The sequence below is a fragment of the Leuciscus leuciscus genome (genome assembly GCF_965113295.1).
Source record: "Leuciscus leuciscus genome assembly, chromosome: 24".
Taxonomy (NCBI): Eukaryota; Metazoa; Chordata; class Actinopteri; order Cypriniformes; family Leuciscidae; genus Leuciscus; species Leuciscus leuciscus.
This window is the reverse complement of record NC_138723.1, coordinates 18,961,814-18,974,923: the sequence shown is the minus strand read 5'-3', so window position 1 is coordinate 18,974,923 and position 13,110 is coordinate 18,961,814. Positions and strand designations below refer to the sequence as shown.

Below are 13,110 nucleotides of genomic sequence, written 5' to 3'. Positions count from 1 at the left end.
TTATCTCTGATAATGGCCCACAATACACATCAGAAGATTTCAAAAGGTTCAGTAGACAGTGGGAATTCAAACACAAAACATCTTCACCTGCCTACCCACAGAGCAAAGGGATGGCAGAATCAGCTGTAAAGTCTGCAAAACGACTGTTGAAAAAGGCAAAAGCTAATGGGAAGGATCCATACCTCGCCATGCTTGATCAGAGAAACACACCATCACAATGGATCAAAGCAAGTCCAGTGCAGCGGTTGTTCAGTAGGAGAACCAGAACTCTGATGCCCATGCATGACAACCTGCTACAACCAAAGGTAATTCACTCACGACAAGAGCAGATTGAAAACTGAAACTGTCAGGCTGTATACTATAACAGACATGCGAAGGACCTAGATCCCCTAAAAGAAGGAGACAGAGTCCATGTTCAGCCAGGAGAGCCTAACAAAACATGGAGAAAAGCAACAGTTGTGAAACCTGTGGACTACAGATCTTATGACATCCAGTTTTATTTGTGCATGGTAGAAAGCAAATACTGATACTGACATAATGACATGCAAAAAATATGGAAAATTTAACTACATGATTGACGGAGCAGGCTGCACAGTGAACTCAGAGAAAACGCTACGCTTGAGCAAACAGTTTGTGTATAGGCTACTACAAATGATGGCTGTGAAAGAGACTGTGAACGCATTGAATAGGATATGTTTAGTTGGTGAATAGCATAGGCTACTATTACACAGTAGCGATAACGTTAAGCGCACCAGAATAAAATATAATATTCAGAAATAAACAGTGTAGCTGACTTACAGATTCAGTTAACATCCACAAACGAATAAGTGCGACGATTCAGGGAGCAGGCTACACAGTGAACTCCAAGAAAACGCTACTTAAGCTCTGCTGCTTTCTTCGACTGTCTCTGGTCCTGCGCTGTGCTCACTCATGGCGCTTTTCCACTGCATGGTACGGTACGGCTCGGTTCGGTACGGCTCACTTATGACGCATTTCCACTGCATGGTACGGTACGGCTCGGTTCAGTACGGCTCACTTATGACGCATTTCCACTGCATGGTACGGTACGGTACGGTACGGCTCGCTTCGGCTCGCTTTAAATGGTACCACCTCTGTTGAGGTTCCAAGCGTACCGTACCGATACTAAAATGTGACGTGAAAACACTGCAGATCACTGATTGGTCAGACAGAATCATCACTACCAGCGTCATTGTATTTACAACACGAGACACTAAACCCGCTAGATTTAAATAGCCAGTAGACAACAGCCAACACTGTAGCGCCTGTTTTAAAAGTATTTGCTTCCAAAAAAAAAAGAGTATAAACTTTTTAAAAAAAGAAATGGCTGAATCGTGGTCAGTGGACGAGGTGCAGACGTTCCTCTCGTTGGTTGCCGAGGAACGTATGGGGAAACACGGAATGAAAAATTCGCATTTAATATGATGATGTCATGGCAGTAGAGACGGCAACTATAACGATCAGTCCCACCCACTTTGAAGCGGTACTAACTGCAGTGGAAAAGCAACCGAGCTAAAGCGAACCAAGCCGTACCGAGCCGAGTCGTACCACGCAGTGGAAAAGCGAAGCGAGCCGAACCGTTCCGCGCCGAGTCGAACCGTACCGAGCCGTACCATGCAGTGGAAAAGCGCCATCAGTGTCAGTGTGAGAGGGGGAGTGGCCAGCTGTGCTCACTCAGTGTGCAGTGTGAGAGGGGGAGTGGCTGTGCTCACTCAGTGTCAGTGTGAGAGGGGGAGTGGCCAGCTGTGCTCACTCAGTGTGCAGTGTGAGAGGGGGAGTGGCCTGCACTGTGCTCACTCAGTGTCAGTGTGAGAGGGGGAGTGGCCTCTGGTCCTGCGATATATTTAACAATATCTTTTGCATTTCTAATCCAAACAACGCCAAACTTGGCACTGCACTTACTCGTGCATGTAGCAAGACACCTGTCAAGTTTGAAATACGTCGGACTAACGGTTCGAGAGATATGCGAATAGCAGGCACACAGACAGACAGACAGACGTTTCTGTAATTTATAGATAGATATTCATTCATATATTACAGTGCCACTTTAAAAGGCTAAAAACGAAATGGGAAAAATGCAATTGGAAAATTTTGTTTTAACCAAAAAAGTAATGAAATTAACCATTTAAACCAATTGCTCTAAACGGTCACCTTTGTCACAAAATACTTCTAATTTATTTTAAAACCTAATCAAACAGTCTAGTGTGTGAATCGTTCCATTTCATGACCATTACTAATAACTGTTTGAATCATGTACACTGGCAGGTATAATTACAGAGCAACGGAACACACTGTGAATAGCTTGATTCAGTTGACTAAAATAATGAAATATACCATTTCATTTTCAATAGGTCTCCATGGCTCTCCCACTTGTGGAAATTGCTATGGGCTTTCAATTCAAACACACAGGCCCGACGCTGACATATACACAAGAGATTAAACTCAGAAAATCTGCATAAACATATATTTTCTTGTCTACTACACGCCTTCCACAAACATTTGAATAAAATCAATTGTTCCACCTCAACAATATCAAGGTTTCCCCACCATGCCAAATGAGTCAATATAACAGTCAATATTGTGTTTAACTGACATTTACTTTACAGAAAAATACAAAGTCATAACATAGAGCCATGTCTGTCTGACGGCACCCCACACACTGTTTTGTCCTTGCCAAACGGGAAGTAAACAAGTCCTAGCATCAGAAAAATGAGAAAACACCTCAGCATAAGTGCTGTAGATTACTATTCCACAGGTGTGACACAGAGGAGTGAGATTCACATAAAAAATAAATCAGAAGAACTGCTTCACAAATAAATAAATAATAAAAAACATTATATGAAAAATACAGGCGCGTTCTGGACAGTTTTAGATCACAATTTCTTATCTCAAACAGAATGCCTACTCTTATGAAAAAGAAGTTTATTCAAGTGTGCTATTATTTAAACTAAAAATAAGAAAGTATACTTTCAGTCTACTTTTTATGTACTTCTCAGAAATATACTTCAAATTCCACTTAAGTATACTTGACTTATACTGACAGAAAAGTGTAAGTATATTTGGCCTGTACTTGTTGATCGAGATATAGCCTACTTAAAAGTATATTAAGTATTCTTGGCTTGTACTTGTGTTTACTATTTTGATTGAGTAGCTTATTAAATACTTTTTTTACAAACATAATATTACACACTGTCTTATAAACTAGCATGTTCAAGTTTATATAGTAACAAGCTTTCTGGTGGAATAGCTTATAGAGATAAATAAAATAAGCATGGGTGATCTTGTACACACAGCGATAATAATACGTTTATTCAAGTGTTCTATTAGTATACTTCTTTTCAACTAAAAAGAAGAAAGCATTCTTTCAGTCTCCATTTTATATATGCCCTACTTCTCAAAAATATACTTTATGTTCTTCTCAGAAATATACTTAATTACACTTAAGTGTACTTGACTTATACTGAGAGAAAAGTCCAAGTATATTTGGCCTGTACTTGTACTCAATCTTTTGATCGAGATATACTTAAAAGTATAATTAAGTATTCAAAGTATACTTGGCTTGTAGTTGTGTTAACTCTTTTGATCAAGTAGCCTATATTAAATATACTTTTTTTTACATAGTTTTTCATACACAGTCTTATGAAACTTACATTGTTTGAAAATATTGATATAAAACAGATATGTTTCTAATTCTGCGTATCTGAATTTTTGTGTAGGCTAGTCCACTGGTAGTGTACATAGGAATTTACTCTAATTCTACTTTTTCCCACCACACACTGATTTCACGCAGCCGCCATTTTGAAATCGAAAGTGAGGCTCCGGTGGGAAGAACCCCGGAAGTAAAGATAAACAACAATGCCTTGGATTACCAACCTGAAGCTGCTGCCGCGATTTACACTATTGGATGTTAATATTCAATATAGGATATGTATATAGTTCATTCCTGCTTCTTTTTTTACATTCTGAATTATATATAAAAAAATATATTTTATTTATAAATGAATTTCACTGTATATAGTCTAAAGTATGAAAGAAATGTTTGTACATTTTTAGAATTGACACAACATCATTAAACACAACAATACGCCATCGCATTCACGACCCTGTGATTAAAGGCGACACTTCCGGTTTTCTTCCCACCGGAGCCTCGCTTTCGATTTCAAAATAACGGCTGCGTGAAATAGCGTATTGACTGAATTTTCCAGTTATCCATATTTTCACTGAACGGTAGGGGGCGCTATGACACATCTTCTAGTGCAGAATCTCCGGATCAAAACACAGGAGAAGAAGAAGCTGAAACAAGTGATAGAAGATTGCTCACTCAAATGTAAAATAACGTGATCATCAAACATTAAACAGCTTGTAAATCAAAACTGCTTAATGTTTCCAAATGAAATGAAGCGTAACCCATGAAGAGAAAACGACTGTGAAGCTTTGGGGGTGTTGGACTCGATCTCCTCCATCTGTGTTTTAATCATCATTCTGACAAAAATGAGGGTTTCTCATCTTTTTTGTTTAAATTGTTGCCTTTATTTATGAAACTTACCAACATTCAAGTGTTGATAAAAAAGGATGCAAAAAAATTAAGTACAGTTAACGGGGTTTTTTTTCCAAGTATAAAAAATAACATTTGAACACATGTAGTGTATAGGCCTACTGCAAGTGAAAAATATATATATAAAGAGTAAACTATAAGTATAATGTTAAGTTCACTTAAAGAAAACTTGTAGTATAAAACTACTAAACTAGTAGTTTGCTGAGAGTACACTTAAAGAAAACTTGCAAGTATACTTGCAGTATAAAACTACTAAACTGGTAGTTTACTGAGAGTATACGTCAAAGTTGCTACAAGTATTAAAATAGTAAACTACTAGTATACCCATAAGTTCACTTGCAGTACAAATGAGAAACGTAATTATGAACTAGTTGTGCACTTAAAGTTTACTACTGTTACACTTATAGTACACTTAAAACATATACTTTTATATACTAAAAGTGGGCCAATTTAGTCCCAAGTGGTATTAAAATAGTACACTTACAAGTTTACTATTAGTACATATTGACATTAGTATACTTACTTCATAATGTATACTTAAAAATATACTTGAACATTACTTAAGTATACTTCATAAAATGAACTTGAAGTATACTTCTTTTTCGTAAGGGTAAGCAAATAGATGATTCTATGGCAAATCGAAGCAAAAACTGAATGTTTAAATCATTCATTCAAGCACTCCATTGCTGCTGGAGTGACTGTCACAAACTTTCCCAGATTAATATGAAAGCACACTCCATTTTATGTTTGTGATATAAACATAAAATGGAGTGTGCTTTCAAATTAATCTGGGAAAGTTTGTGACAGTCACTCCAGCAGTTTGACACAAGGCATGCTGAGATGAGCCAAACCCCATCTTGTATTAAAAATGCAGTATATAAATTATAAATGCTGCAAGTCTTGGTTTGAAAATGGCGCTGGACTGCAAAGGCCAGACAGATAATTAGTCTTCCATTCATTATGCCTGGAGGACAGATAAGAAGTCCTTTTGTATTGTCCCATATTACTCTTTAGTTGTTAAAACTAACTCCAAGGAGAGAAAATCCAACTAAATCATATCCCAGTGGGTTCAGCTGTCATTCAGTGATATAGCTGCTACAGTTTTTGCACAAAACAAATGCTGGATAAATGTTTTCCTTCTTTGATAATGAAAATGTCTCAGGTCTCAGAGACAGGTGAACCCCAAGTAAACATGCTGAACATATTGAGCACAGGGACACGATTTCCAACCGATCTAATCAGTCATATTTCCGCAGTTGTATTCGTTGGCTTATGACTTTGTCATTTTGTGAATGTGCCGCAGATGATAGATGAGTATAGCTAAATGCATTTTCTGCCCTGTGGTCTACTCTCCTCATCGAAAATTAAGTCTATTTTAAATGTGCACACGTTTGCAGCTGTGGTTGGACATGAAACAGCCAAAACCGATTGAGGGCTGAATTGGACTGACAGTTGAAAGAGAAAATTTCGACTCTTGTGAAGATTCCAGATCACAAAATCTGACGAGTGTCTTAGGCACACATCACGCCTTCCCCAGTTCAAAGTGACCCCTGGTATTCGAATCTTTTTCAAAGATCATGAAATAACTTATTACTGTCTGTCTTTACTGAATATGTCCACGCCTGTTCATACAGTATAAAGCTTTTTTTTCAAACATGTATTCAAAAGAATGTGGTTCTGATACTAAATAAACTTGTCATTAAAGGAGCCGTATGTAAGATTGTGGCCAAAACTGGTACTGCAATCACTTTCAAATTACTGTAGAGCGGTGTATCCCCTCCCCCTCCCCCTGACTCGAGGTTGCCAGATAGGCTGCAGGATCCAGCAGGAACGTACTGTAGGCTGCTACGTAGCTGTGGTAACTAGAGCAGAGCTGGCAACCCCGATGCCGAAACACTACTGACTTTGTGATTGGTAGATAGGTGGTGGGTGGAGCTTCAGGCCAAAACACAAGATGACAACATCAACATCAGCTGAGGGCTGCAACTTCACTTTTTAAATGACAATATCCTGGCCGGACTACTGTTGTCAGTGATATAAGTATTTGCAATGAACATGATTTCTTAATGTATAGTGACATATCAGGGCCATTTTATGATTAATTGAAATACATTTCTTACATACAGCTCCTTTAACCAAGGAAGGCCCTGTTTCTTTGGTTTTAGCTCAAATGTAACGCTGTGGTACGCGGGGAAGGTACGGAGACGTGAGGCAGTCTGTTTTAATGGATGTCAGTGGAGAAGATCGAGGTTTCACTACGCTGAATAAACTGCTTTTGTGGGAAAACGGCTTATCATTTAATGAATCGACAGCCCATCGGCTTATCTTCAACATGTTTGCTCTTAAACATTCATTTTGGAATGATCTATTTTTAGAGTTCACACCAAAAAAAAAAAAAGCTTTTTCATATGAGAAGTCATGGACAATTACGCAACAGGTAGGATTCAGTTCACTGCACTTCTCATTCATTTCTATGGTATCTGCAAACAGTGATTGACTGTCGCACAACTATGAACAAAATTCAATGATGTCAAGGCTGTAATGTCATTGGTTATCAAGGCACACGTGATCCAAGTTGGCCATTGCACTTTCTCCAATAAAGCCACTGACCCTCGTATTTCCCAATAATAATACTATCTCTGTATATATTATATACACATCTGTATACATACACATCTGACCTGAGTATGTATCAATCTCTGCTCTCTTCCTTTTCTGTGGATGTTCATGCTGCAAAATCTTCATATTTTCACAACAAGATCAACAGCGTCTCCAACACACGATCACTTTTCAAGACATTCAACTTTCTCCTCTTTCCACCACCACCACCCACCTCCTCGTTAACTGCTGATGATTTTGCAAACTTCTTTACCAACAAAACAACAAATGAAAGCTTTAGCGTACGTTCTGCCAGGAAGACTCAATCAGTGTGTCACGTATTACCTCACTTCTAACCAATCATGTGCTAACACTTGCAGTATAAAAGATTGGTACTTACATTTGTCTGAGTTCGCAGATGCTGACGCTGCCAATTACCTCCATCCTCCCCAACCACCACCGAGATGGTACCTTACCCTTCATCCTCCCCACCACCACCAGGATGGTCCCTTCCTTTACCTCCAGGGGGTCGGCTGCACCCCTGCCTTCGTCTTCAGGCAGGATATGCAGCTTCCGCTACCCTTGCATTGCGTGCTAAGGACGGGGCCTACGGCAAATAACTTTATAAATGTATGCTTTCTGGGCTGTTAATAAATATACGCTTGTTATATCAGTTTATCTCCCGAGTCTTTCTGGTAGAACTATCAGCAGTCAGTTCTCAGCTCCACACACACAGGAACCCAGACCAACCTCTCCCACAGTCAATATTCCTCTCTCCTCCTTCTCTCCACTAATCGAGGAAGTAGTATCTAAACTTCTCCTTTCCAGTCATCCTACCACCTGCCCTCTAGACCCCATCCCCTCACACCTTCTACAAGCCATCTCTCCCACACTTCTACCAGCACTCACACACATCATCAACTCATCCCTCCATACTGGCATTTTCCCTACTGCATTCAAGCAGGCTCGGGGTAACTCCACTGCTTAAAAAAATAACATTAAACACATCACTTGTAGAGAATTACAGACCTGTCTCTCTCCTACCATTCATTGCGAAAACAATTGAACGAGTTGCTTTCAACCAAGTAACATCCTTCCTGTCTCTGAACAACCAGCTGGATGTCAACCAATCTGGCTTCAAAAAAGGGAATTCAATTGAGAATGCATTACTGTCGGTCACAGAAGCCCTACGGACCGCAAAAGCTGATTCCAAATCTTCAGTTCTTATTCTCCTGGATCTGTCTGCTGCCTTCAACACTGTGAATCATCAGATCCTTCTGTCCACCCTTTCATCTCGGGGCATCACAGGTACTCCTCTCCACTGGTTTGAGTCCTATCTCACAGGTAGATCCTTCAAGGTCGCATGGAGAGGCGAAGTATCCAAACCACATCAACTGACCACAGGGGTTCCTCAGGGTTAAGTTCTTGGACCCCTCCTCTTCTCCATTTACACCACATCACTGGGACACATCATACAGGCACATGGTTTCTCTTACCATTGCTATGATGATGACACACAGCTCTTCCTCTCATTTCAACCAGATGATCCCACAGTAGCTGCACGGATCTCAAGCTGTCTGGTGGACATCTCGGCATGGATGAAGGAACATCACCTGCAGCTCAACCTGGCAAAGACTGAGCTTCTCGTCCTCCCTGCCAATCTGTCTCTACAACACGACTTCACCATCCAGCTAGATTCATCATCAATCACCCAGTCAAGGTCAGTCAGAAATCTTGGAGTAATATTTGATGACCAGCTGACCTTCACAGACCAAATTACAAAGACAACTCGATCATGCCGGCTTGCACTGCACAACATCAGGAAGATCAGGCCTTTCCTTACTGAGCATACAACACAACTTCTCGTCCAGGCCATGGTCATATCTAGGCTTGACTACTGCAATGCTCTTCTGGCTGGACTTCCATCATGTGCAACTAAACCTCTACAAATGATTCAGAATGCTGCAGCTCGTCTTGTCTTCAACGAGCCCAAAGGGCCCACGTCACTCCTCTGTTCATCTCTCTGCACTGGCTACCACTCGCTGCTCGCATAAAGTTCAAGGCATTGACGCTTGCTTACAGATCTATCACAATAAAATATATTGCCTAGAGAAAGGTGATCGGCTTCGCATTCATGTTGGCTCAAAACCCGCCGGAACTATTTGTCTTCTTCTACCAGGTAAACTGACTGATGTGACTGATGCTTTAAAGAGACCCAGCTCATAAAAACAATCATAAAAACAAAACACTAATTGGGATAATGTACAGCTAGCTGGATAGGCCCACAAAATTAACCCCAAAAGGGTGTTCAGGAGGACGTGGAGCACTTACCACACAACTACTCATTAAATAAATAATAAATCAAATAGGATATACCTACATGGTATTAATTTTTTGTGGATGTTGTTGAAATTATGCTTGGCTATAATCTCACCCTTTTATTTATTTATAAAATAGTTAATTTATTGTAATGTAGGCTTACAGCACAATCGTCCTAGCAACAAGACGTAAGCTACACCTCAACAAAATTACAGAAATATTGACAGCCTTCTAAAGTACACTGATTGATTTTTAATGTAATCGATAACTAGTCGATAGCAGGTTTGGCCGACAATCGAAGTAAGCAGGTGAGAAACTGAGAAACGGGTAGTTGTAGAAGGAGGATGACAGTCTTATCTGTTGCATTTTCTCAGGTGAGTGGCCGGGTAAGTGGTTCAAGATTGAACAATGAGAATAGACAATGTCTTAATCCGAAATCACTCCTAAACCCTCATTCACCATTCCCCACATTAGTCCACTAATACTGTTCACTTAAAGGAGTGAATGAAAACGAGTAAGCAAATTCCGACAGCCGAGCGTACATCGATTGTACACTAGTTATTGCAGTGCAATGTGGGATTGAATAAGTGCACATTTAATAATGTCAACTATGGTTTCAGACACCACTACAAAAAGCTGTCCCCTGAAACAACGCCCTATTTGAGAGTGGGTGATTTTGGATTCAGCCAGTGTGTGGTGTCCTTATATCTGGTACAGAGTTGATGAGGTGGAATCATAGGGTGGAATGCATACACACTGTAAAAAATCCAACTTGCAAAATGTTAACTCAGTTTAAAATTTTAAGTTGAGTGGGCAAATTTTTGACTGCAATGTTGACTTTACTTATGAAAACTATTTAACTGCAAGTGTACTACTATTTTGTCCAATGAACACAAACAATTAAGTTGAGAAAACTTAATATTTTGATTTCATAGTTCGAACGTTTAACTTCCCGTCATCGCGCATGCGCAGTCTGTCTCGCTGTACGTTACTCTCGGGGTTTCCTCCTTCAACCACGCTATCGAAGGGACTGGATTTCATCTGATTGAGGTAAGTTTTCTTTAAGCTTTATACATGAAAATAGGCTATAAATTGCACACATATGTTGATAAAATATAGTATTATGTTAAAAGATATATTTTGTGGTGACGATAAGTTTCTATCGTTAGAGATTATCCACGTAGCACATTGCTACTAACGTGCTAACGTTAAGTTACCCAGACTAACGTTAGAGTGAGGAAACATGCTTGAATGAGAAAAGAAGGACAAGGACGTGCATGGTGTTTAAAATATGTTAAAAATGTTAAGCTCAGTAAGTCGTGAATAAAGACTTAAATGCGGTGCTTGCGTTGATTGAGAGACAGAATGCTGCTTCTCTCGGACTCGGACAAATCTGAGTGCGAATTCAGCTATCTTTCGTGGCGTATTGCGATTTAATAGTGACATACACATACAATTATGTCAATAACAAAAAAAACAAAATAAAAAAAGTATTCAAGTAAACACGGTCGGCAATGTCTTAAATGAACATAACCAATTTGGTGAAACCTAGATGTTTCAGTATTAGATCCATGAGCTCTTAAAGTGACCGCAGTCCGTTCAATTTAATTTCAAGTTTATTTGTCACGTATACAAATTTCAGTTACAGTTTGTACATGCTTAGGTTGAGGCTCAGTCATTCTACAGTGCAATATAATTAAATACAATACAATTTCGAGGAAAAATTTAATAATATTGGCCTATATATGCAAAACGAATGTGTTATGTTAAAAATATGTATGTTAACTTTGCATATTAAATAATAGAATGGGTAGTATGTGTGCAGTATGTTTTAAAGTGAATAAGATACAAATATTGTGTATCCTTAAACAAATATTAGGCTACAAAAGACAAAATAGCTCACTGCTCTTATAATAACTTTTGTATCTTTAATATCTGTCATATTTAATAAATACAGTGAAAACTATGCATTGATTCTTTTTCACATTTGATTATTCAATTTCTTTATTATTTTTACTACATGTTAAATTAACTTACTGTAACTGATTTTTGTTGTTGTTGTTTTGTTTAATAAAATTATGTATCTTTGTTCTGTTGTATTTGTCCTTTTTAGACTAAAGAACATCAGTACAGTGACAAGATCCTTGGATGTGCTAAAACAGTGGCCTTTATTTTTGAAAAGATCAGGTGAGTTGAACTGAATTTACTTGTGTTGGTCTACACTTAATTCTTACTGTTTCAACAATGTTTTTTTTGTTTTTTAGGGTCTCTGCTCTCTGCTGAGTATTACAGGATCACACAAACTGATCCGAAGAGCACCTTTTTCTCTTGGTTAAATGAATACACATCTAGTCGTACAAAGCAAGTGGTGGAGCGTATGGAGATGAGATGAAGATCCTCCTAGACCAACTTGATCATCAAGTAATTATTTGATCATATCTCTCTGGTTAAAGGCTAAATGGTGCCATCTCTTTTTCAAGGTATTCCCATGCTTCTCTTTGTATATAACTTGTTCCATATTTGTTTTTCTGTCTTTCAGACACAGAAACTCCAATGTGCTTCCTCAAAGAAAGTCTACAACTCTTAAAGGTCTGCCTTTGTTTATGAGGGAAAAGTCTGGAAACATTCTGAAGACTTGCCTGGTAAGAAGATCATCAGCATATACACTCACACATGATATATTTCACCTATTTACCAGATGCTGTTAAGAGATAGGTTTTGTGTGATATACAAAACTTATCATCAACAGACAAAGTCATGGTAAAAAATACTTTATTAAATAATCGTAGTTGAAACTTTCTCAGTGATCAGTTTGACTTATTTTCTACTGCAGGACACAGAGCCAGAAGACATTCACAAGGGGAGAAGATGAGGATCTTAACTATCGTTGAAGATGATGTTGCCACTCAAACCCAAATATAAGGTGCCTCTCTGTAGTACTATAAGAGCAGATTGGGCCAGATAATGTGCAAGACCTTTGCCACAGTTGTTACTCTCCTCTTTGGCTTGATTTATGGCCCCAATGGACTATCCTAAAGTATTAAAATACACCAGTAGTAACTGGTGGTTAAGAAAAAAATTGTTTAGTTTGTTTAGAAAAAACCCGTTTATTTATCTTGACCTAAAGTGCTCCGCAAGGCTGATTTATTTTGCATAGTCCTTCAAAAGATTGTCCAAGTAGCTGCAATCCATATGGATAATTGTAAGGTTGAGCATTTATTTATTCCAGTTTGTACTCTAATAAAAATAAAAAATAAATGCACAAAATTAATCTTGAAGAGTGGAATAGAACTTCATCACCTTAAAATATGTGTACCTAATGCAAATAGAAAATGTGTTGTTTTGCAGAATATTTGTCAATAAATAAGTTCTGTAATGATAGCAATGTCTTTTGTATTGTGTTGTATTTACAGTGTGGTTTACTCCCTGCATTTGGATTCTTAATGTGAAGGCTATACAAGTATCTGGGTGAGATATTTGAAAAAGTTGAATTAACTTAAAAAAGTAAAAAAGTTTAATCAACTTAAAAAAGTAAAAAATTGAATCAACTTAAAAAAGTAAAAAATTGAATCAACTAAAAAAAGTAAAAAATTGAATCAACTTAAAAAAGTAAAGCAACC

The 13,110-nt window shown here is 38.3% G+C and overlaps 1 long non-coding RNA gene across 1 annotated transcript; it reads left to right on the top strand.

Moving 5' to 3' along the window:
* The first annotated feature begins 11,216 nt into the window (after window positions 1-11,216).
* On the top strand, window positions 11,217-12,531 carry LOC309489711. Its single transcript, XR_014202487.1, has 3 exons — window positions 11,217-11,911; window positions 12,030-12,132; window positions 12,324-12,531. It is a non-coding gene; the product is annotated as an uncharacterized lncRNA (long non-coding RNA).
* Window positions 12,532-13,110: the final 579 nt, after the last annotated feature.